Source organism: Poromitra crassiceps, assembly GCF_964638095.1.
Source record: "Poromitra crassiceps genome assembly, chromosome: 10".
NCBI classification, from domain to species: domain Eukaryota; kingdom Metazoa; phylum Chordata; class Actinopteri; order Beryciformes; family Melamphaidae; genus Poromitra; species Poromitra crassiceps.
The window spans coordinates 2,500,734-2,524,149 of NC_139631.1; the positions used below are offsets into that span (position 1 = coordinate 2,500,734).

The window sequence follows — 23,416 nt, forward strand, 5'->3', positions numbered from 1 at the left end:
TTATTTTTGAAATTACTCTTTTTAATTGTACGATTGGATAATTATTAAGGGGACACTCTATTCATTAGCGTAAGACCCTCCTGGTCCTCCATACACTGACACCACTCTCTATACTAGATTGCGCTGGCAGAAACTATTGAAGTGAATGCTGACCGACTTTCCAACATCATAAAAAAAATTCTCCATACTGCTCACCTGCTGTAATGCAAGCCTCCAGACGCCCAGAGATACCAAGTTGACCTGAAATTACGCCATTTACACCCAGTTTTAGCTGAAATCTTCACTGGAACCATGTGCTCCTTCAGTAAGAATGGGGCTGGCCTGCTACTGTAGCCTGCTACAGTTTAAGATTTCAGCTAAAACAGGGTGTAAACGACACATTTTCAAGTCATTTGGCATCTCAGGGCTTCTGAGACTTGGATTACACCAGGTGAGCATTTTTATTAACGTTTGAAAGTTGGTCTCCCTCCACTTCAAATGTTTAGGAGAATTGGGCAACAGTGTTTTGCTGTGAAACTCCATGAATGTGTTGTGGACTCAAAAATGCACCTGTCTTTTCAACGGGCATGCGGGTGTTCACCCAAAGATGAACATTCTGTCATCATGTAACGCCTGTACAAAAGGCTTGGATCCAAGGGTGCAGAGAGGGAGACATGGAAACATTTTAAAAGTCTTTACTGACTTGAAAAGGGGAGAACAATGGCCAACAGGTGAGTGTCCCGATAGCACAACAACGGGAATATAAAGGGTACTCCTCTTCTTAGCAGTTGGAACAACTACAGCACAATATGTCTTAGATTTTCAGGGTCACTGGAACAGGTCCACACGCCAGCGCTTTCCAGCATAGAACTCACTCACGAGTCAGACAAACAGAGAAGGTGCATGGCAGAAGTCAGGGTAGCATATTCAAGTCTCAGCGAGGCAATCTGCAAAGACAGGTGAGCCACATGAGTGCTGATTGCTAATTACTACCTGCTTCCCATCTTCAATCACCAGTGGAAGCATAGCAGCAGACTGATCAGTCATCAGGTGATGTGTGATGACTGATCAGTCTGCTGCTATACTTCCACTCACCCACCTGGCTAACTGAGTACAGTACTTCACAGCTGAAGTTAATGGTGAGCTTTCTCTCCAGTTGTGCTGGAAACCTCCCTGTGTGTTACAGTATATACACAAACCTCACCTGTGTTGCAGCTGGCATGAGGGTGAGTAAGATGATGGTGACAGATTTTTTTTTTTTGGGTGAACTGCTCCTTTAAATTAAAGCGATAACCTGCAAGGTTTTCATCATATCTAAACAGCTACTTATTGATTTAGCACAATACGGACTGAACCCATAGCCATGAACGATTTTATGTTTGTGTGGGAAAACAGGAGAACTGTGTCGTTACTCGTTAGCATGAGCAGCGATAGCCGCTAGGCCCGCTATGGCTGAACGGACAAAGAAAAGAGCGCCACCTACTAGTACAGATACATATGCTTTTGGTGGACATTTTCATCCAAAGCACCACTCGCTCGCTATCATGAAAGCACACATTTTCCAGCACGGGTGGCCCCACTGGGAACTGAACCCCTCACCCTGACAGTGTTAGTGCCATGCTCAATGTACTGAGACCATCACCTGTGAGTTATGAGTGAGACTGTTTGCTCCACTGCCTGGCAGCAGCATGGCGGCGCAAACAGCGAGTTCTCACATTATTTCACATCATTACATTAACTTGTGGTTCTGTACAGATTGTGCGGCACGGCGCTGTATAAGTGCTATTAATTTCACATTATTGTGCAGCCATTTTCTTTGGTACTCTACTGTATCTTGATTGTACTTGATCTAGCATAATACATCTAGCGTTGGCAGGCATGCTGTGATTAACCAGCTCTCTCTATTAAGTTTCCATGACAGTGGAATGTGCGGCGCGCGAAGGTCGCAGAAGAGATAAGTACTACTTACCATATTCAGCACCGTTTGAACTAGGTAATTATATTCAGCCTGAGACGTTTCTCCTCGCCCCTCCCCCACAGCTTCTCTCTCTCTCTCCCTCTCTCTCTCTCTCTCTCTCTCTCTCTCGCTCTCCCTCTCTCTCTCTCTCTCTCCCTCTCTCTCTCTCTCTCTCTGTGTTTCTTCACGGCTAGTTTAAGCGCTGGTGGTGTTGAGCTTGAACAAGGCGGTCTTTGTCCCAGATAAGGCTGGTGGTGGTAGACAGCCCTCATCAGAGCGCTGTAGGAGAGGCCCTGCCTGCCGGAGCACAGAGCGCTGCCCCTGGGGGCCATCTTATCACTCCACCGGCAATCACAAATACCCAGTGAGATACTGTAGATGGTCTTCTCAGTACTCTCTGGTGGTGGGAGCCCCCTCAGCCCAGGAAGATAGCTCCGCCTCCGCTCGCTCTGCAAACACGTCTGACTGACAGCTCACAAACACAGAAATACAGAGAGAGAGAGAGAGAGCTATTGATGCAGCAGCCCACACAGAGAGGTGCCTTTCTATGTGCTGATTGACAGATTGGCATACAAGATGGAAACGCAGGCAGATAGAAAGCCGACATAATGCATATAACACGCATGATGAAGATGTCCGCGCATGTATGTGAGCGCGCACGTACAGTACGTACGCACACGCGGCCGGTCACGCGTGCCATAGACACTCCCACACAGCAGCGCGGTGTGTCTGCATTCTTGCCATATTTCTCTTGGAGCCCCCCCTTGGAGCCCCCAGGCTCGCTCGGAACGTGGATTTTCACGCGTCGCGCCGTCAGATTCGACGCCGATTCCTCACCTCTCCGGACTGCCAGTCATTTTTTACTGACCCCCCCCCCCCCACACACACACACACACACCACCCACGACAAAGAGTCCTTGGTGTTGCAGACAAGCAGCACTTCCATGACGGCAGGAGCACAGGTCTATATAAGGAAGCTGGGGGTCAGGTCAGCAGCTACTAGCAGGTTACACTTCACCACACACCCTTCACCTCATGTGCTGAGCTGGAGCTTTGCTCTTGACATTGCCCCAAGACACTTCTGCTTGTTGTCGTTTCTTCTAGTAACTGCAAATGATTATCTTGTTGCCATTATAGTGGTCTTTGTACAGTTTGAGCTGGGTCACCTTTAACACTGTGAACCTGTCTCTTAAGGCCGCTCCACTGCACTGTGTAAACAGGCATTATGGTGCCTTCTCCTAATAGAGATATCAGCATGTCTTTCATGTGTTGGTATAATGATATGGTGCTGCTGTCATGTAATTACATAGGCTCACTGTGTTGCTGTATGATGAATGTATACCACTTAGTGCCTGGAGGTGCTGTTATTATGCTGTCAATGATTCCCACACAAACAGACAAGCCATTTGTCTCCATATTGTAATGAGTCAATGTTTCCAAACAGTAATTACCTTTTCGACCGGTTGACAAATGACAGGAAAAGCTAGCATGCTAGTAGACACACAAAGCTGCACGCGGCACATTCGGCGGCGGCGGCTCCTCCGCGGCGCTCTCGGGGTCATGTTGGCCCTCGACCTCTGCTGTCACGTCTCCATTGATTCCCTTCCTGCATCAGACCTCATTATGTGCGAGGCAGTCATCCGGAGCCTGCGCCTGCTTCCCCGCCAGTGTTGGGCAAGTTACTTTCAAAATGTAATGTGCTACATATTACAAGTTACTTTCGTTTGAAAGTAATACGTTACTTTACAATATTACTGTCTGTGTAGAGTAACTCCTTACTTATTACACTACTTTTGCATTACTTTGACCAAAACAACAGCAGCAGCAGAATGACATCGCCGCCCCGGAACCATCCTGAAAAATAATTTCAACCACCTTGAAGTCAGTGTAAACCGTCCAAAATTCTAAATGTTATTCTTTTCCTTTGTTATTGTCATCTATAGTGGTTATTTGCATAAAAACACACAGTTTGATTAGGAAATGATTGTATCTTTATTTAAATATGTGCTTTGATTTTTTTTTTTAATAACTCAATTTGTAACTTGAATTACTTGCCAAAATAACTGGTATAATATTACTGAAATTATATAAGTAATAAGTTATATTACTGAGTTACTGCTAAAAGTAATATATTACATGTAATATGTTACTTTTGTAATGAGTTACCCCCAACACTGTTCCCCGCGGCCTCGCCTTCCCACCTGGCATCTCCACTCCCCGATTGTGTCTAGGTGTGTGACTCAGCACTTCTCGCTTGTGTCTAGGTGTGTGACTCAGCACTCCCTGCTTGTGTCGAGGTGTGTGACTCAGCACTCCCTGCTTGTGTCTAGGTGTGACTCAGCACTCCCTGCTTGTGTCTAGGTGTGACTCAGCACTCCCTGCTTGTGTCTAGGTGTGACTCAGCACTCCCTGCTTGTGTCTAGGTGTGACTCAGCACTCCCTGCTTGTGTCTAGGTGTGTGACTCAGCACTCCCTGCTTGTGTCTAGGGCCCCGTTCCAATACCCATACTTCCATACTATTTAGTAGGCAAAAAAAGATTTAGTATGTCCCAATACATAGTATGTCAGATGCAGTATGCCAAGAGTACCAGGATGTTGTACTACATCAGCTCCTATTTCGGAGTATGCATCGATGCATGCTGCTTCAGCCAAACTTCCCCACAATCCTTTGCGCAGCAGGAAGTTATGTCTTCTTCTTCTTCTTCTAATGTTTTATGGCGGTTGGCAAACAACTTTTTGTGCATTACCGCCACCTACTGGAGTTACGTCGCACTGACTGAGCTGCGTGTTCATGAATGAGATAATTAACTTTAAGAAAGCCTTGAAATATGTTAAAACCAAACAAGCATGGTGTGTACCAAAACATGCATATCTTGATTCCTGTTTAGATCTCTGACTTAATGTTTTTGCTTTATTTATTTTATTTTGTTTATTTGATTGTCTGTTCCAATTTTGTAAATGTTTAGTCTGAATTTTTTGTATAATGTACTGTTTGTTACTGCCAGACTTTGTTTATTGAATAAAATAAAAAAATAAAAAAATAAAAAAACTCAAATGTGGCGCTGCGGACGTCGGCGGAAGTGAGCAAGAGGTCGGAGTTCAGGAAGCTCACGTGACGACAGATGTAGTGTGTCCCAATAGTATGCATTTTGCATGCATGCTGCACACTACAATCCATACTTTGTGAGGGCAGCGGCAGTACATACTACAAGAAAGAAGTACAAGTATGGGTATTGGAACGGGGCCTAGGTGTGTGACTCAGCACTCCCTGCTTGTGTCTAGGTGTGACTCAGCACTCCCTGCTTGTGTCTAGGTGTGACTCAGCACTCCCTGCTTGTGTCTAGTTGTGTGACTCAGCACTCCCTGCTTGTGTCTAGGTGTGACTCAGCACTCCCTGCTTGTGTCTAGGTGTGTGACTCAGCACTCCCAGCTTGTGTCTAGGTGTGACTCAACACTCCCTGCTTGTGTCTAGGTGTGACTCAGCACTCCCTGCTTGTGTCTAGGTGTGTGACTCAGCACTCCCAGCTTGTGTCTAGGTGTGACTCAGCACTCCCTGCTTGTGTCTAGGTGTGTGACTCAGCACTACCTGCTTGTGTCTAGGTGTGACTCAACACTCCCCGCTTGTGTCTAGGTGTGTGACTCAGCACTCCCAGCTTGTGTCTAGGTGTGACTCAACACTCCCTGCTTGTGTCTAGGTGTGACTCAGCACTCCCTGCTTGTGTCTAGGTGTGTGACTCAGCACTCCCAGCTTGTGTCTAGGTGTGACTCAGCACTCCCTGCTTGTGTCTAGGTGTGTGACTCAGCACTCCCTGCTTGTGTCTAGGTGTGTGACTCAGCACTCCCTGCTTGTGTCTAGGTGTGACTCAGCACTCCCTGCTTGTGTCTAGGTGTGACTCAGCACTCCCTGCTTGTGTCTAGGTGTGACTCAGCACTCCCTGCTTGTGTCTAGGTGTGACTCAGCACTCCCTGCTTGTGTCTAGGTGTGTGACTCAGCACTCCCTGCTTGTGTCTAGGTGTGTGACTCAGCACTCCCTGCTTGTGTCTAGGTGTGACTCAGCACTCCCTGCTTGTGTCTAGGTGTGACTCAGCACTCCCTGCTTGTGTCTAGGTGTGACTCAGCACTCCCTGCTTGTGTCTAGGTGTGACTCAGCACTCCCTGCTTGTGTCTAGGTGTGACTCAGCACTCCCTGCTTGTGTCTAGGTGTGACTCAGCACTCCCTGCTTGTGTCTAGGTGTGTGACTCAGCACTCCCAGCTTGTGTCTAGGTGTGACTCAACACTCCCTGCTTGTGTCTAGGTGTGACTCAGCACTCCCTGCTTGTGTCTAGGTGTGTGACTCAGCACTCCCAGCTTGTGTCTAGGTGTGACTCAGCACTCCCTGCTTGTGTCTAGGTGTGTGACTCAGCACTACCTGCTTGTGTCTAGGTGTGACTCAACACTCCCAGCTTGTGTCTAGGTGTGTGACTCAGCACTCCCAGCTTGTGTCTAGGTGTGACTCAGCACTGCCTGCTTGTGTCTAGGTGTGTGACTCAGCACTCCCTGCTTGTGTCTAGGTGTGACTCAGCACTCCCTGCTTGTGTCTAGGTGTGTGACTCAGCACTCCCTGCTTGTGTCTAGGTGTGACTCAGCACTCCCTGCTTGTGTCTAGGTGTGTGACTCAGCACTCCCTGCTTGTGTCTAGGTGTGTGACTCAGCACTCCCTGCTTGTGTGACTCAGCCAGATTTTATTCTTTGCACTTGAAATGAAAACATGCATCTCCGAGAAACACACTGAAATAAGATTTTTCTGTGCAGTAAACACTTCACAATCCGCTGCTATCCTGGCAATATTTTTTTTTGAAAAGGATAACACTTTCTGAGCTTACCTGCTGGCTGTGTGATTTCAATGCACTTGTGGTTGGCTCCTGTTTTCATAGCTCTTATGTGTTGAGTGGAGACACATTGCAGTTGCACTTTGTTTGTTGACACTTTGTCAATGTGTCTCTGACCTAACCTGACACTGCCAGATGGTTTGTTTTCACATAACCGTCTGGGAACGAGTCGCTCGGGAAACCGTTTCAAAGGGCAAAAGGCACTTTAAAAAAAGACCTGGCAGGTGATTGGATGAACCATCTGTCTATCACAGGCTCGTCTCTCGGTGGCGTCGCACCTAACGCCCGCCCCTAGCTGCCTCCTAGGACGCTGATTGGTTGTGAACCACTGACGGTGGTTCAGATTCACACCAATAGATTGGAGCGTGGCAAGATGGACTTGTTGTGTGATCATGAACTCACAATCTTGCGTGAATCCAGCTGCCTCGCAAGGTTTTCTCTGTCCACCTGTAGAGAGCGGGTTTCTCTGTCCACCTGTAGGGAGGCTGGTTTCTCTGTCCACCTGTAGGGAGGCTGGTTTCTCTGTCCACCTGTAGAGAGCTGGTTTCTCTGTCCACCTGTAGGGAGCTGGTTTCTCTGTCCACCTGTAGGGAGGCTGGTTTCTCTGTCCACCTGTAGAGAGCTGGTTTCTCTGTCCACCTGTAGAGAGCTGGTTTCTCTGTCCACCTGTAGAGAGCTGGTTTCTCTGTCCACCTGTAGGGAGGCTGGTTTCTCTGTTCACCTGTAGGGAGCTGGTTTCTCTGTCCACCTGTAGGGAGCTGGTTTCTCTGTCCACCTGTAGGGAGGCTGGTTTCTCTGTCCACCTGTAGGGAGCTGGTTTCTCTGTCCACCTGTAGAGAGCTGGTTTCTCTGTCCACCTGTAGGGAGCTGGTTTCTCTGTCCACCTGTAGAGAGCTGGTTTCTCTGTCCACCTGTAGGGAGCTGGTTTCTCTGTCCACCTGTAGGGAGCTGGTTTCTCTGTCCACCTGTAGGGAGCTGGTTTCTCTGTCCACCTGTAGAGAGCTGGTTTCTCTGTCCACCTGTAGGGAGCTGGTTTCTCTGTCCACCTGTAGGGAGGCTGGTTTCTCTGTCCACCTGTAGAGAGCTGGTTTCTCTGTCCACCTGTAGAGAGCTGGTTTCTCTGTCCACCTGTAGAGAGCTGGTTTCTCTGTCCACCTGTAGGGAGGCTGGTTTCTCTGTTCACCTGTAGGGAGCTGGTTTCTCTGTCCACCTGTAGGGAGCTGGTTTCTCTGTCCACCTGTAGGGAGGCTGGTTTCTCTGTCCACCTGTAGGGAGCTGGTTTCTCTGTCACCTGTAGAGAGCTGGTTTCTCTGTCCACCTGTAGAGAGCTGGTTTCTCTGTCCACCTGTAGAGAGCTGGTTTCTCTGTCCACCTGTAGGGAGCTGGTTTCTCTGTCCACCTGTAGGGAGCTGGTTTCTCTGTCCACCTGTAGGGAGCTGGTTTCTCTGTCCACCTGTAGAGAGCTGGTTTCTCTGTCCACCTGTAGGGAGCTGGTTTCTCTGTCCACCTGTAGGGAGCTGGTTTCTCTGTCCACCTGTAGAGAGCTGGTTTCTCTGTCACCTGTAGAGAGCTGGTTTCTCTGTCACCTGTAGAGAGCTGGTTTCTCTGTCCACCTGTAGAGAGCTGGTTTCTCTGTCCACCTGTAGGGAGCTGGTTTCTCTGTCCACCTGTAGGGAGCTGGTTTCTCTGTCCACCTGTAGGGAGCTGGTTTCTCTGTCCACCTGTAGGGAGCTGGTTTCTCTGTCCACCTGTAGGGAGCTGGTTTCTCTGTCCACCTGTAGGGAGCTGGTTTCTCTGTCCACCTGTAGGGAGGCTGGTTTCTCTGTCCACCTGTAGAGAGCTGGTTTCTCTGTCCACCTGTAGGGAGCTGGTTTCTCTGTCCACCTGTAGAGAGCTGGTTTCTCTGTCCACCTGTAGAGAGCTGGTTTCTCTGTCCACCTGTAGAGAGCTGGTTTCTCTGTCCACCTGTAGGGAGCTGGTTTCTCTGTCCACCTGTAGGGAGGCTGGTTTCTCTGTCCACCTGTAGAGAGCTGGTTTCTCTGTCCACCTGTAGGGAGCTGGTTTCTCTGTCCACCTGTAGAGAGCTGGTTTCTCTGTCCACCTGTAGGGAGCTGGTTTCTCTGTCCCCCTGTAGGGAGCTGGTTTCTCTGTCCACCTGTAGAGAGCTGGTTTCTCTGTCCACCTGTAGGGAGCTGGTTTCTCTGTCCACCTGTAGGGAGGCTGGTTTCTCTGTCCACCTGTAGGGAGGCTGGTTTCTCTGTCCACCTGTAGAGAGCTGGTTTCTCTGTCCACCTGTAGGGAGCTGGTTTCTCTGTCCCCCTGTAGGGAGCTGGTTTCTCTGTCCACCTGTAGAGAGCTGGTTTCTCTGTCCACCTGTAGGGAGCTGGTTTCTCTGTCCACCTGTAGGGAGGCTGGTTTCTCTGTCCACCTGTAGGGAGGCTGGTTTCTCTGTCCACCTGTAGGGAGGCTGGTTTCTCTGTCCACCTGTAGGGAGCTGGTTTCTCTGTCCACCTGTAGGGAGCTGGTTTCTCTGTCCACCTGTAGGGAGCTGGTTTCTCTGTCCACCTGTAGGGAGCTGGTTTGGCCCGATGGCATCTTCGATGCCTCTTTAGTTTTTGTTTTTTTGCTCTATCCAAATAGCATCTGCTCAGCCAGGATGTATAATGGCAGTTTTAAACGGGCTGTAAGGGACACCCGACTCTCCACACGTCCCTCTTGAGTGGCACCCAGAGGAAATGATGAAAAGCCATTGTGTGCCATCGCCTCCCCAGAAAAAGCAGGTAACATTGAAAGGCAGTGAGTCTGGAGGAGAGAGGATAGAGGAGAGTTTGTCTAAAGGACAGTCAAGAGTGGTGCAGTGTTTTGACTGGAGGTAAATGTCACAGTAATGTCAACTGCTTCCAATCCATAAACAGAGGAGGAGAAGGTTAAGTTGTTTGATTTATTTATTCTTTTTTCCCCCGCGAGGAGAGGAGTATAATACCGCCGGGATGAGTTGCATGTTTTTGTATGCCGAAGAAAACACCTTGTTGAGCTGCTGTGAGCTATCAGCAGCATTAAGCTGTTACCAAAAGACAATTGAAATTCTTCCTCGCAATTAACTTTTCGGAAGGTCAGCCATTCACACATCTCGAGTCAAGGGTGCACAATCAATATGACATGCTTGCTCTTTCCACTGCTGAGCTGCTGTCTGTCTGTCTGTCTGTCTGTCCCGTGGGGGCAGTGAGGTGGTGTATACAGTATCCTGATGACTTCAGTCTGTGTTTCCACATGCAGCGTAAAGCTCCTGTAACAGGTAACGCAGTGATCCAGCCAGCAGCCAGCTCAGGCTCAAAGTCTCAAACACTGTTTGAATATAATGAGTGTTTGCTTTAAACCAGATGGCTGGAGTTCCCTGCATCAGGAGAGATGAATTGGGTAAATTAGCTGTCAGTTGTAGTAGAAGGGTATTGACGTTTAAATTAGGAGTGTCTTTTTTTTTATAAACGTATAGGTTTGATAAATTGGCGAAGGCACTTGTCACGTCTTGGTATGTGATTGCTGGGAGAATGGATTCAGCTCATTTAATGCATGTGAAAGCCACAATTTAATCTTTATTATATATTAAGATAAATGATGCATGTGAGTTTTAACTTTTAAGAGTACACTGATGCATGTAATGAGCATTTGCACATTAACAGGCCCTCAAGTGACTAAGGATTTTATTTTTAATGTTAAGCAAGTTGTTACATGACTGACCTATTATTATAAGATAGAAGAAGATCACCATGATTCCAGGACCGTCAGTTCAGTTCAAACCCATTTGCAGATCGCATGTGGAAATGAATCTTGACGTTTATTTGGAACTTGTGGGAGCAGCAGATGGCGGTGGGTTTACCGCATCAGGGCAATCGAGGCCAGTTGTTAATCGCAGTGAGGTGTTGACATTTAAACACTCCCCTATGATTTTAGAAACATTCCTGCGCTCGTTGTAGCGCTCTGTCCCACATATGCTCCTCCAGTCAGTCTAAAACAAACATATATATTATTTATATATATATTTTGCGCGGGTCTTGCGAAGGAAGCGGCTACATATGGAGGACGGCTTATCTGGCTTCCGCATAGCTAACGGCGCTCGGTGCGCAGCGGACTAGCCTGGGTCCAGCTGTGAAGCATTGATTTGTGGGCCCGGGGGGCAGCGGTGGCAGCAGCAGGCCTGGCAGGGGTTTGGCTACAGAGGTATTTACTGGACGTTATAGGAGGGGCAGATCGGCTAGGAACCGACGATTCCCTCCACTAGAGGGACTCCGGGTGGCGTGACATCACTCCTGCTGAATGTAATGGGAATCAAATGAAGTGCTGCTCGGCTGATGATAGAGAAAATTTACATCACATTAGCCTTTATTTGGACAATCACTAGTTATTAATATATTCATATACATTTCCATTTTAGTTACATATAGTTATGACACAGACAGACTTCATATTTAGATGACCTGTGTACATACACAGATATACATCATATTTGGATAACCTGTGTACATACACAGACGTATTTAGATAACTTGTACCTTACATTTGGTACATTTCCATTTTAGTTACATATAGTTATGACACAGACAGACTTCATATTTAGATGACCTGTGTACTACATACACAGATAGACATCATATTTGGATAACCTGTGTACATACACAGACAGACGTATTTAGATAACTTGTACCTTACATTTGCAGCTCCTCTATCGCACACTGTGCCCTGTCACCGTGCCACGGTGTCCTCTACAGGGCCAGAATAACAGATAGGTTGAGTCTACAGAGTAGCCTTCAAGTGTGCGTCAAGACATGCGTCATCTGATGTGTGTCCTATAAGTATCTTTGACTTTCTGTTCAATGTATGTAAGCCTGTGTATCCATCCGTGAATATACAAGAGTGCATCTCTTGGCCAAGATCTATGTCAAATACATCATATCAGACGACTTCTTCTGACTCCTGGCTCCATCATTTCATTTCAACTGGTTTCCTTCAAGTGGTTCACTGTTTACCTTTTGGCTGTGGAATTTCATTCTCTAACAGCTGAGAAGTGGGGACAGGAATGGCGCTGCTGGTTTTATAAGGCCGTTTTGAATATGACGTCCGGGGACCTCTTAACCCATTGATACCTGATGCAGCATTTGCGTGTATATCCCTCATTTGTGTGCGTATCCCTTTAAGACCGCGAACCGCGTTAACGCGGTTCGCGGTCTTAAAGGGATACACACACAAATGCTGCATCAGGTATCAATGGGTTAAAAGTCTCTCCCCTGATGTCATTAAGCAGGCAGGCTGGGTGAATTGAAGGGCCGAGGGTGAGAGCCGCTCCCCAGAGAGTCGGCAAGATATACGTTTCGCTCCATTTGATGCTCTTTGAACTTTAGTACGTGTGTGCGATATTACGTTTTATAGCGGCCGTAAAAAGTTTTTTTTTTTTTGCTGCGCGAAGACCCACAAATCCGGGTCGGCCGAGGCCAGCCTGGTGCTGGCAGGCGCCCCCGGGCGGGACGTCCCGCGCGCTGCCAGCTTCTCTCTGTGAAAACACAAACAGACAGTCACCACTGGCTGATCCATTGCTCTCTCTCTCTCTCTCCCCCTGTATGTCTGCCTGCCCCCGTGGAAAGACTGAAGCCAAGGCCTGGCAGTGCCGAGTAGGATTTACACACTCCGTAGGCATTTTTCCTCCAGTTAAAGCAATTGTGGCGTGCAGTGTTTATACGCGCAAAGCGTCTAGTTTCCAGTTAGGCCTAAACAAGGGTATCAGACATACCAAACATAATGTAAACATCGAAAACAATACTATAGTATTGCCTATAATAATCACGTAGCTGTCATGCCTGATTACGCTATAAACTGCAAACACTTCTTTGGCCACCATTGTGATTATTCGGTTACAAGAGACGTTAAAAGTTTCACAAAGACCTTTGTTATGACCACGGACATGAAATGCTGTGTATTTGCATCGTTGTGACGGTTTGATCCAGATAAAAGCAGCTGTAGACCTGCTCCCACGCATAGCAATCACTTTTTCTCACAACGTAGAACCACAGAGACGGAGGCAGATGCATGAGCTGCCGATGAGTTTGGGGGATTTTATCATAGTATCTTTTGCGTGAGTTTGTACAGTATGTTTGAGCTATGTGCTCGCGTGCCTGTGCACTGTGGTGATGTTGTTGACACGTGTGTGTGCTGTGTGATACAGTTTCCCTGCGGCACAATAAAGTATAGCTTGCTTATGTATTGGGATGATGTGAACAGCCACATCCGGAGTGTCGCTCCCAGCGTTGCAGCTTTTCCTCTCCCTCTTTTCCCACTATTGATCTCTTCTTAGCCTGCACCTGCGCTAAGCTAACAGGCTGTGGCTGTGCACACTGTAACACTATTCTCCGTATAATCCTATCTACTTATCCCCCATTCACCCCGATGGAAGCTCATCTCTTCCAGTTAATTGACTCACAGCGTCTTTCCCTCCCGCAGCCCCGCGGAGCACTGAGGTAGACTCGGCTGTCACTTCCAGATGATAGTGTACTGTGCTAGCTAGAGAGAGCTGCTGCTGTGTCTATCAGTAGTGACAGCTGGCTGGAGGCAAGCAGGGGAGAGGAGATCTGTCTCTGTGCCAGGTCTGCTGGCGATATGGCTTCTGCCCAGACACTTCAACCCAACCTTTGGCTGGGCACACACACACTCGGTCTCACCTCACCTCACCTCTCTGTCTTCTTCACCTCCCCTGTTGCTCTTCTTCTGTTCTTCGCCGCTCATCTCTCTCAGGGATCTCTGGGAGGAAGGTTGATGTTTGCTCCACATTAGAGAAAGTGGCCTTGAGAGGGCTCAAGTTCAAATGTGTTTATTTATAAAGGCCTAGTTCACAAGCATGTCTCAGAGGACTTGACAGAGAATGTGTCTAGCTGGATCTAACTCAACCCAATCAATGAACAACATTGAACAAACTTATATAAGACAAGCATAGCAAAAATACAGAGCAGATTTGAGCAAGACAGACAATCTAGGCATTCGACAGCCCTAGGTGAGGAAAACTCCTTGGGGGGTTCATGCAATTAGAGACACCCCGATTCTTGGGAGTTGTGAATCGATTCGTGGAAGAATCGCGATTCTTCCACGAATCGATTTTTTTTTAGACAATCCTATTCACTACTCACTATTATTTCATCATCGGTTAGGCTTAACCGAGATGCGGTAGAGGGCCTAACGCCTCCGAAGCTGTTTCATTTCTCTCGTTTGCGCTGTGCATTTTTCAGGCCGTTCCGTTGAAAGGTGCTACACGACTCTGTGATAATACGCACCGAGGCAGATATACCAGAGCTGATGAAACGCCTCGACGCGCCACAGAGCGGAAATATCACATCGTCTGCCTGCCGGGGGGGCGAGCAGGAGGTCGACGCGGAGGAAATGCCTCCCATTTGTAAAGTCAGAAAGTGCGTTTGTTTTGCGCTGCTCCGCTAAGCGCCCGCCGTCTGTTGGCACTCTGGCCGCGGCGTTTGATGTGTTTCTCTTTTTGCTACTTGTGCGGCGCGCTGTGTTGACATTTGAGCAGAGTGCTTGTGTAATGTGTTTTCCTCCTCGGGCTGCCTGCGAGCGCGAGCTGGATAAACATGTCCGTCCTCCGCGGGAGGCCAATGGATCACTCCTCATTACAGAGCAGGCAGGGAGACGAGAGGCGCGCAGACGCCGCCGCCGCCGCGCAACCGCCGTTTGATCCTACTGAGTGGAACCAGGCCCCACGTACACACACACACACACACACACGCAAGCACGTGCACACACACACACACACGCACACACACACACACACGCAAGCACGTGCACACACACAAACACACACACACACACACACACACACACAGGAAAGCCTACCTGGCAGGTGGTCTAGCTTGTAAAGCAGTATCACTCCCTGCAGGAAACACACGACACCTGGTTCTTCAGTTACAGATTGATTTATTCCTGTGAACTTGCACCGTCATCAAATCCACTGTCAAACTGTTCAAATACATCATCTACATCATAAATCATCGACGTAATAAAGACACTTGCATCACACGAGAACCAGTATGCACGATGAAACATAAACCAGTATGCAGTAAAACCAGTATGCACGATGAAACATAAGACACAGAAATAAACATAAATCATAAATGAGTTCAGTTGACCCAAAATAAGTCTTAAAACAACGACAACAATGCAACATCACTCTTAAACTCTTCTGTTAAACTCTGTTAAACTTCTGAGCACAGAACTTGTCCTGCATCGTGTCTTCTTGCCTTCGAGCAGATTGCAACAGGCAAATGTGTCCCTGCACAACAATGAATGTAAAAGTACTTCCTACATGGTGTTACAGAACAACTCACTATAAATAATATAGGTAACAAACATAACGACACAAATACGATTCATGGCAGTTAAAGCAGTGTGGATAACAACTTAACCCTGAGGTCAGAAACTCAAGCAGCCACGTTTCATTTCTGTACCCGTCTCCTGTAAACTACTGTACTGTTGGTGCCCTTTTCACAAAACTCACCCTCACATCCGGATTCCCATCATCTGTCGTCACCTAAGAGGAAGTAACACCGCTTTTCCCGGCCTCCCGCGAGCATCGCATCCTGCTTCACACTGGAGGTGAGCATGTAGTGACAGCACAGCGGCAGCCTCCAGTGACTCAGCGCTGAGTGCTGTTCCCACCTCGGTCCTGTCCACGCCTGAGAGAGCACAGGGCCCGGTGACGCCTCAGCAGTTCTGGAGCACCAGCACCGCCCCGCGGGCTGATGATCCATGATCCGGGGCCGCTGGCCGGACCCTCCAGGCTGCAGCCACGGACGCTATGTACTGTTACTGTACTGTACTATTACACTATGTACTGTTACTGTACTGTACTGTTACTGTACTGTACTGTTACACTATGTACTGTTACTGTACTGTTACACTATGTACTGTTACTGTACTGTACTGTTACACGCCCTGCTGGGTGACTGACAGGCTGCTGCCTGAAGGGCGGCGGCCTGCACACCAGAAACATTTAGACCGATAGAAAAATGATAACCGATAGTTTTGGATTTGATACTGCAGATATTTTGTGACAATATCTCACTACCATAATAAGGCGGCGGTTCCACGCGGCGGTGGCACACAATTGCTCAACTGCGTGCGTAATTAGGGCACGAAGCGTGCAATATTTATAGTTCAGTTAATTTTCCCCCAATAATCCCCAAAAATTACAAGGATTCACAAACTATTCACCTTATCAATGCTGCCCCAGATGGAGAAACCATATGTACAGAAAGCTTGAGCATGTGCATTGTTGTCTACTTTAGAACAGCGGCTTTTCCGGTCACAAGCTGCTTCTGGCCACCCATTCTCTGAAAAAGTGCAAATGTGCATTATAGCCCCAAAAGCTCTAATAAATCTCCTTTGAACTACTGTAATAGCACACGAGTCCAGGGGGGGCGAATACCTTTTACAGCCACTGCTGCACATCATCAATCTTGCAAGCTGAGCGCAGAGATGATTATGCGAGACATGCAAAAGCTGTAAGGGTACATCAGAGATCACAATCGCATCTATTGTAGTGACCCCCGTCTCTCTCTCTCTCTCTCTCTCTCTCTCTCTCTCTCTCTCTCTCTCTCTCTCTCTCTCTCCCTCCCTCCATCATCTCCAGTACTTCTCCCCCTCCCTCAGGAGTGAGTTGTCAGCCGGTGTATTGCCAGCCTTGACTGCAGAGCTGTGCAGGAGGGAGATCAATCTGTGTTCTCCTCTCTCTCTCCTGACACTCACTTCCTATCTCTCTCTATCTTCCTCCCAGTGAAGTGGCCTGATGCCAAGGCCTTGGGTAACACATAATAGATGTCTCTCTCTCTCTTTCTCTCTCTGTCTCTCTCTCTCTCTCCCCTCAGCACTGCTCTACCTGTTAAACAAACAGAGGATTAGCGTAAAGTGCAGGGTGCGATTATACTCCATCCAGACTGAAACATACTGTAGCCCCGCCCCATCTCCGCTGGCTAGCTGGCCTGCTACATACTGTAGCCCTCCTCTCTGCTGGCTAGCTGGCCTGCTACATACTGTAGCCCCTCCTCTCTGCTGGCTAGCTGGCCTGCTACATACTGTAGCCCTCCTCTCTGCTGGCTAGCTGGCCTGCTACATACTGTAGCCCTCCTCTGTGCTGGCTAGCTGGCCTGCTACATACTGTAGCCCTCCTCTGTGCTGGCTAGCTGGCCTGCTACATACTGTAGCCCTCCTCTGTGCTGGCTAGCTGGCCTGCTACATACTGTAGCCCCTCCTCTCTGCTGGCTAGCTGGCCTGCTACATACTGTAGCCCTCCTCTGTGCTGGCTAGCTGGCCTGCTACATACTGTAGCCCTCCTCTGTGCTGGCTAGCTGGCCTGCTACATACTGTAGCCCTCCTCTCTGCTGGCTAGCTGGCCTGCTACATACTGTAGCCCTCCTCTGTGCTGGCTAGCTGGCCTGCTACATACTGTAGCCCTCCTCTGTGCTGGCTAGCTGGCCTACTACATACTGTAGCCCTCCTCTCTGCTGGCTAGCTGGCCTGCTACATACTGTAGCCCTCCTCTGTGCTGGCTAGCTGGCCTGCTACATACTGTAGCCCCTCCTCTCTGCTGGCTAGCTGGCCTGCTACATACTGTAGCCCTCCTCTGTGCTGGCTAGCTGGCCTGCTACATACTGTAGCCCTCCTCTGTGCTGGCTAGCTGGCCTGCTACATACTGTAGCCCTCCTCTCTGCTGGCTAGCTGGCCTGCTACATACTGTAGCCCTCCTCTCTGCTGGCTAGCTGGCCTGCTACATACTGTAGCCCTCCTCTGTGCTGGCTAGCTGGCCTGCTACATACTGTAGCCCTCCTCTGTGCTGGCTAGCTGGCCTACTACATACTGTAGCCCTCCTCTCTGCTGGCTAGCTGGCCTGCTACATACTGTAGCCCTCCTCTGTGCTGGCTAGCTGGCCTGCTACATACTGTAGCCCCTCCTCTCTGCTGGCTAGCTGGCCTGCTACATACTGTGCTGATGTGCTGATACATGTGCTGATGTAATTACTTTATGGTTTGACCTCTGGTTTTCCAAACAAGTGTCCCGGTCAAGGATCTGCACTGGACAGAAGAGGTGTGTGTGTGTGTGTGTGTGTGTGTGTGTGTGTGTGTGTGTGTGTGTGTGTGTGTGTGTGTGTGTGTGTGTGTGTGTGTGTGTGTGTGTGTGTGGAGGTGGGATAAACATGTTCTTACTTTTGTATCAGCGCGTGGCTGATGTTATTCCCGACCGCATCTTAAAATGCGGCTCTCCGCCGCCTCAGGTTAAAATCAGTATCTGAGTCGATTTAATTGCCACGTTCCTTAAATGCACATGAATTTCTCTTGGTGACATTGGTGGAGAAACATTTTAACAACTTACTGAGTTTCACTGTACAGTACATACTGGCACACACAGTACATACTGGCACACACAGTACATACTGGTACAGTACATACTGGCACACACAGTACATACTGGTACACACAGTACATACTGACACACACAGTACAAGCACAACAACACATTGTGCAAGATATTGCTGTATAGTTTTTATTAGACTACACCTATACCTCTGCTAAATGTCAGCTTCAGTTCAATGTGTCAATTTAAAACCTGAATCAGTTTAACCATGCACCAACTACATTAATATACACAAATTTCTCTATTTGACACATCATTATTTGCACATTTAATGTAATTGGCGGTAAAATTGAGTTGTATTCAGATTTAACCGAAAATGATCACACTATCTCTCCACGCTATCCTTAATGGGACTTCATTGAATTTCTGAGTGATTTTAAAACAGCTTGCAGCTTGTCATGTGAAGATAAAGAACTTTTCACGGACGTCTTACCTACACGCCAGCGCTATTTGATTATTTGAGCATCGTTCTCTAACCGACAACAGATGACCTTGCATCTCGCGTCTGCTCCTCTCCTCCGCCCTCATCTGTCCATCCCTCCGTCTGCTCCTCTCCTCCGCTCTCATCTGTCCATCCCTCCGTCTGCTCCTCTCCTCCGCTCTCATCTGTCCATCCCTCCGTCTGTTCTTTGATGAACCTCTGTGTTGCCCAGGAGCGCTGCCTTTGTCTGTAATTACCTGGCTCACACCCCCCCCCCCCCCCCACACACACACACGGCGAGGTTGACCACCTGAAGCAGCCATGATGAGGAGGGGGGAACGGGAGGTCTGGGAGAGATGCCAAGTTGACAGCTGAGGGGTGTGTGTGTGTGTGTGTGTGTGTGTGTGTGTGTGTGTGTGTGTGAGTGTGAGTGAGAGAGAGAGAGAGAGAAAGGGAGAATAGGGAGAGTTAGGCAGATGTGTGTGTGTGGGGGGGGTGGAGAGCAAGCACACAAGTGCACTGTTTGCAGGTGAGTGTGTGTGTGTGGGGTCTCACCCCATGGCATACAAAGAACACAAGTTTCCACTTTGAAATGACGTGGAGTGTGTACGCCAAAGTCCAAGCTGAGACTGGAGACCAGTGCGTCTTAAACATGTGTCTGCAACTAAAACAGCTTGGGTTGTTTAGGCAAGTAGGTTAACGTTAGAGCACTCAAAAGTGAATATTGTTGCTTGTGCCCACCTTTTCCCTTCTGAAGCATTGTAGCTATAGAGGGTTAAAGGGACAATATATGTGTGATTTTTTACAGCACAAAATGACCATAATAATCAATCTGCTGGGGGTTAATGGGGTTGATGATCGGTAACTGACTCAGCGGTTACTTCACAGAGTGCTGAGATTTCTGCTTTTTAAAACTCACTGAATTAAAATGTCAGGAAAAACTCTCACGGTATTTCCTTTGGAAAATGAAGAATCAATCCTCCCAGTGTTGATTTACTAGTAAGGCGGTGCTCAAGGGCACACCAGCAGCAGAACCCAGAGTGTGACTCAATCACTTTCCAGCACCAAAGTATTCCCAGTAGATCCTCCAGGCATTGAAATCCACAGCCTTCTCAAAAGTTTTCATTGAGAGAGTTGAAAGATTCTGCGCGGTGTGTTTGTGTTGCACTGTATTATTTATAGGCTACCAGTCACACATCGTCTCACATCTTCACAAAGTTCCTTGAGAGCAGAGTCATACCGGTAGTTGTCTTTTGGCTGAGTCAGCAGCACGGATTTACCCTCGAGTAAAGATGGGAAAACCTTGTAACATGAATTCTGATGTTTTTACTTGAATTTTAAGGTGTACGTCCTTTATAGGTTGAGGAAGAGTCCTGACCAATGGACTCACGAAGCCCCCGTGACAGCATGCACGGCTGTGAACTCCAAAAGAAGGCTATTTTAAATCCCTGAGGAAGGGACTTTTTGCAGATCCTAGGTATATGACTATGTGCCTGCAGAGATGGCAGGCTCCAGACACATCAGACAGTGTGTGTAGTGAAGTTTCACCTCCTCTGTCAGCCTCCCGCTGCCTGAACAAAGCTGCCTCCTCACACCGGTCGGTGCACCTCACCACGGGACCGCGCTCTGCGTCAAAACACCTCAGTCGGCTTCCCAGTTATTCGGCGGTGGAAAGAAAAATCGTTTTTTTTCCCTTTCCGTTTTGATTTGCCTGTGGAGAAGAGAGCGGGAGGACGACCGTCAAAACTGTGAGCTTTCGCCGTTAATATTCAAAAGGGGCCCGACTAGGACTGGGCGATATGGACCAAAAATCATATCTCAGTATTTTTAGGCTGAATGGCGACACACAATATATATCTCTGTATTTTCTACGAAGTGGGCTAAATGTTCAGTTGTAGTCAAGGCCACATGTGAGATGTCACAAGCACTGACAAGACTGATTCAAATAAAATGCAAAGACAGGGTTTCCTTCCCTGGCTATTTGTGCTTTCAAAAATATTTACACAATGAAAAAAAAAATCATCAGTAATGTGGATATAATGACTAAGTGGGTGAAGAAGGCAAATAATAGAACAGCTAGAACAGTCCGCTAAGTTCAGAGAATTACATCGCTTTACTGTAATGCAGCCTTTCGAACCAGAAAGAGACATCACTTATGACATAATCACGATTTTACCATATCCAAAATCTAGATTATTTTTTTCCGCAAATGTCAAGATGGCGGCCCTGCCTTCTTCTCTGCTCGCTTCCGACCAGAAGGGCGCTGTGGAGCGCTATGATGGCTGGGCGCAACAGCACAAAACACAGAAGGATTGGTATAGGTTGAGGCCACGTCTCGTCATAGACGCTGGTTTAGCTGGCTCAGCCTGGCTGGGGGCGTGGTCAGGGTGGGGTAAAAACCCCTGTTCTATCCATTCAGCAAAGTTAGAATTTAGCTGATAGCCCAGCCCAGGCAGACACGATCGGGGATTTAACCAGCGCAGTAAACGCACATCTGAGCAGACGTCTTGTGTTCTGCTCTAGAACCCCCAAACCTGTAGTTTAGAGCCGCAGCACCGTCTTTTGGTGAGTCAACCCATGAGATATATGGGCGGTTTTACCCCATTGTGGGCGTTCCCAGACATGTGGACTGTCTCTATATGAAAGTTATTTATCAACAGCATCGAGCTTTCAAACCCCGGCGCAATGAAGACTGCTGCTTTGGCAGCCTGTACGTGTCTTTGAAATGACTCTGTGACACTTGTTTGTTACAACGAGCGTGTCGGAGTTTTGGTAGCGTCTCACTTAACGTTTGGACAATAAGGGACTGTGGAGAGAAACGACACGGTTCCAAAAGGGGCTAGATTATATATTGCTCAGCCCGCGGGCCGACAATGATGGCCTTGAAGAGGCTCCGTCCCCGGTGTGTGTTTTTGCACAGCTTTCCCAATAAAACATCTTGGGCACTCGGTGAGGGAATGTGCCAGATTGATTTGTTGACAGCGTGAGAGCCTTACACATTACACATTTCGAGGAGTTCATTTCTTCTGCTCCGCCAATGAGAACGGAGCGGGAGGAAGACGTTGCCGGGGCAACACGCGCTCTCTCTCTCCCACCCTCTCTCTCTCTGCGAGGGTGTGAGGGAGGGAGAGAGCAGAGTGGTGACACCCAGCTGTATTTTGGGCTGTAGGCAGCGTGTGTGTAGGCCCAGCCAGCAGCAGAGAGCAGGGAGCTTCCTTCACAGGCTGTCAGTGTGGACTCCCTCCTGTCAGACCATCCACTTAGCACTTACTGTCAGGGTGTGGGAATCACCAGAGGCCCCACCATACCATCATTATCACCATACATAAGTTATGAAACAATATTTATTTGAAAAATATTGCCCACCAAAGGAATGTAAATAATGTCGAGAGAACATTCAAACTGATCATGGGAATTCAGCTAACTGGCTAGAAATTAGCTTTTAGATCAATGCAACGTGCTAATTCTGATCACAAAATATAAACAGAAAGACACAGACACGACTGACCAGGTTAGATTTTCTTCCAAATTCAAAAACTGCAACTGACATATAACAGAAACTCGAATGGAGTCTTGTCCATTATTACCCAGATTTCCCCATGGAAAAGCTATAAATGTCATGGCATTTGAAAAAGAAAAAAAACTGCAGGGAGAAAACGGATAAATCGGAGAATGATACACATCCAAAGAGTGTTGAATATCATAATATGTCATAACGAAACGTGGACGGACAGGCCACACACACACACACACACACACACACACACACACACATGCTGAGTGGCTCTGTGAAATGTAGTCTCTGCAGTTATCCCATCGAGGCATGTCCTTCCTCCAGGGGGCAGCCAGGAGCAGTGGGCAGCTTTCAGTATACAGCGCCTGGTTACCATCTTCAGTTCTTTGTCGTCGCTGGTCAGGTGACGATCTTCTGCATGTTTTTTTATTTTTCGGGGGTCAATGTTGTATGGAGAAACCCCTCAGGGGAAAACGGGACCACCCACAGCGTCCCAGGCGGGAATCGAACTCAGGACCTTCTAGCCGTTAGGGTGGCGCGCTACCACTGCGCCACCGTGTCATAGAAATGTATTCATGACATGTGTTGCAGAAAATAGAAGAAAAAACAGATTTTAACATCAAGACTGACTTTTACTTGAATGTATCTCTGGTGTGGCACTGGGATGCATTCCAAATACATTATAAACCCATGAAGTAAAATGACAGAAAATGACATTCAATATAATACTGTATTATCAGCCACACAGTTTGTTATAAAGTATTCAACTCCCTATTTTGTTTTGCACATTGTACGCATTATATCATGTTTCTATTATACTAATTGTGCACTTGTGATTGCTTATAATCCACTTGTGTTGCCTTGGGGCTGTTCACAATAGTATTGAGTTTTTTCCACAATTGCCAGCGCCATTTCCTCAATAAAAGCAACAGGAAGTGGCCACAAGGCGCACAAAAGGCGGCCGCTCCTGAGAAGTGCTGCAGCCGGTGTTTTTCTCCCCCGTCAGAGCGGAGCGTGTCAACCACTTTTCCTAGCCGACCAATCACACCAGAGAGGCTGGGTCGTTTCCCATAGCAACAACAAAAATATGGAGAAGTGCCGGTGGAGAAATAAGACGTAATCAGTGAATTTACCTTACTCTAACAGCGATCTTAAGGATTATGCCGACATGTACGTTATTGGAAATATCTGCTAAGCATAACACGATATTGTCTGCTA

The 23,416-nt window shown here is 47.9% G+C and overlaps 1 protein-coding gene across 6 annotated transcripts in view; it reads left to right on the forward strand.

Annotated features, from left to right (window-relative positions):
• The window catches only part of fbrsl1 (fibrosin-like 1), a 420,341-nt gene that overhangs the window by 83,626 nt on the left and 313,299 nt on the right, over positions 1-23,416 (forward strand). The gene's annotated exons all lie outside the window — the stretch shown is intronic.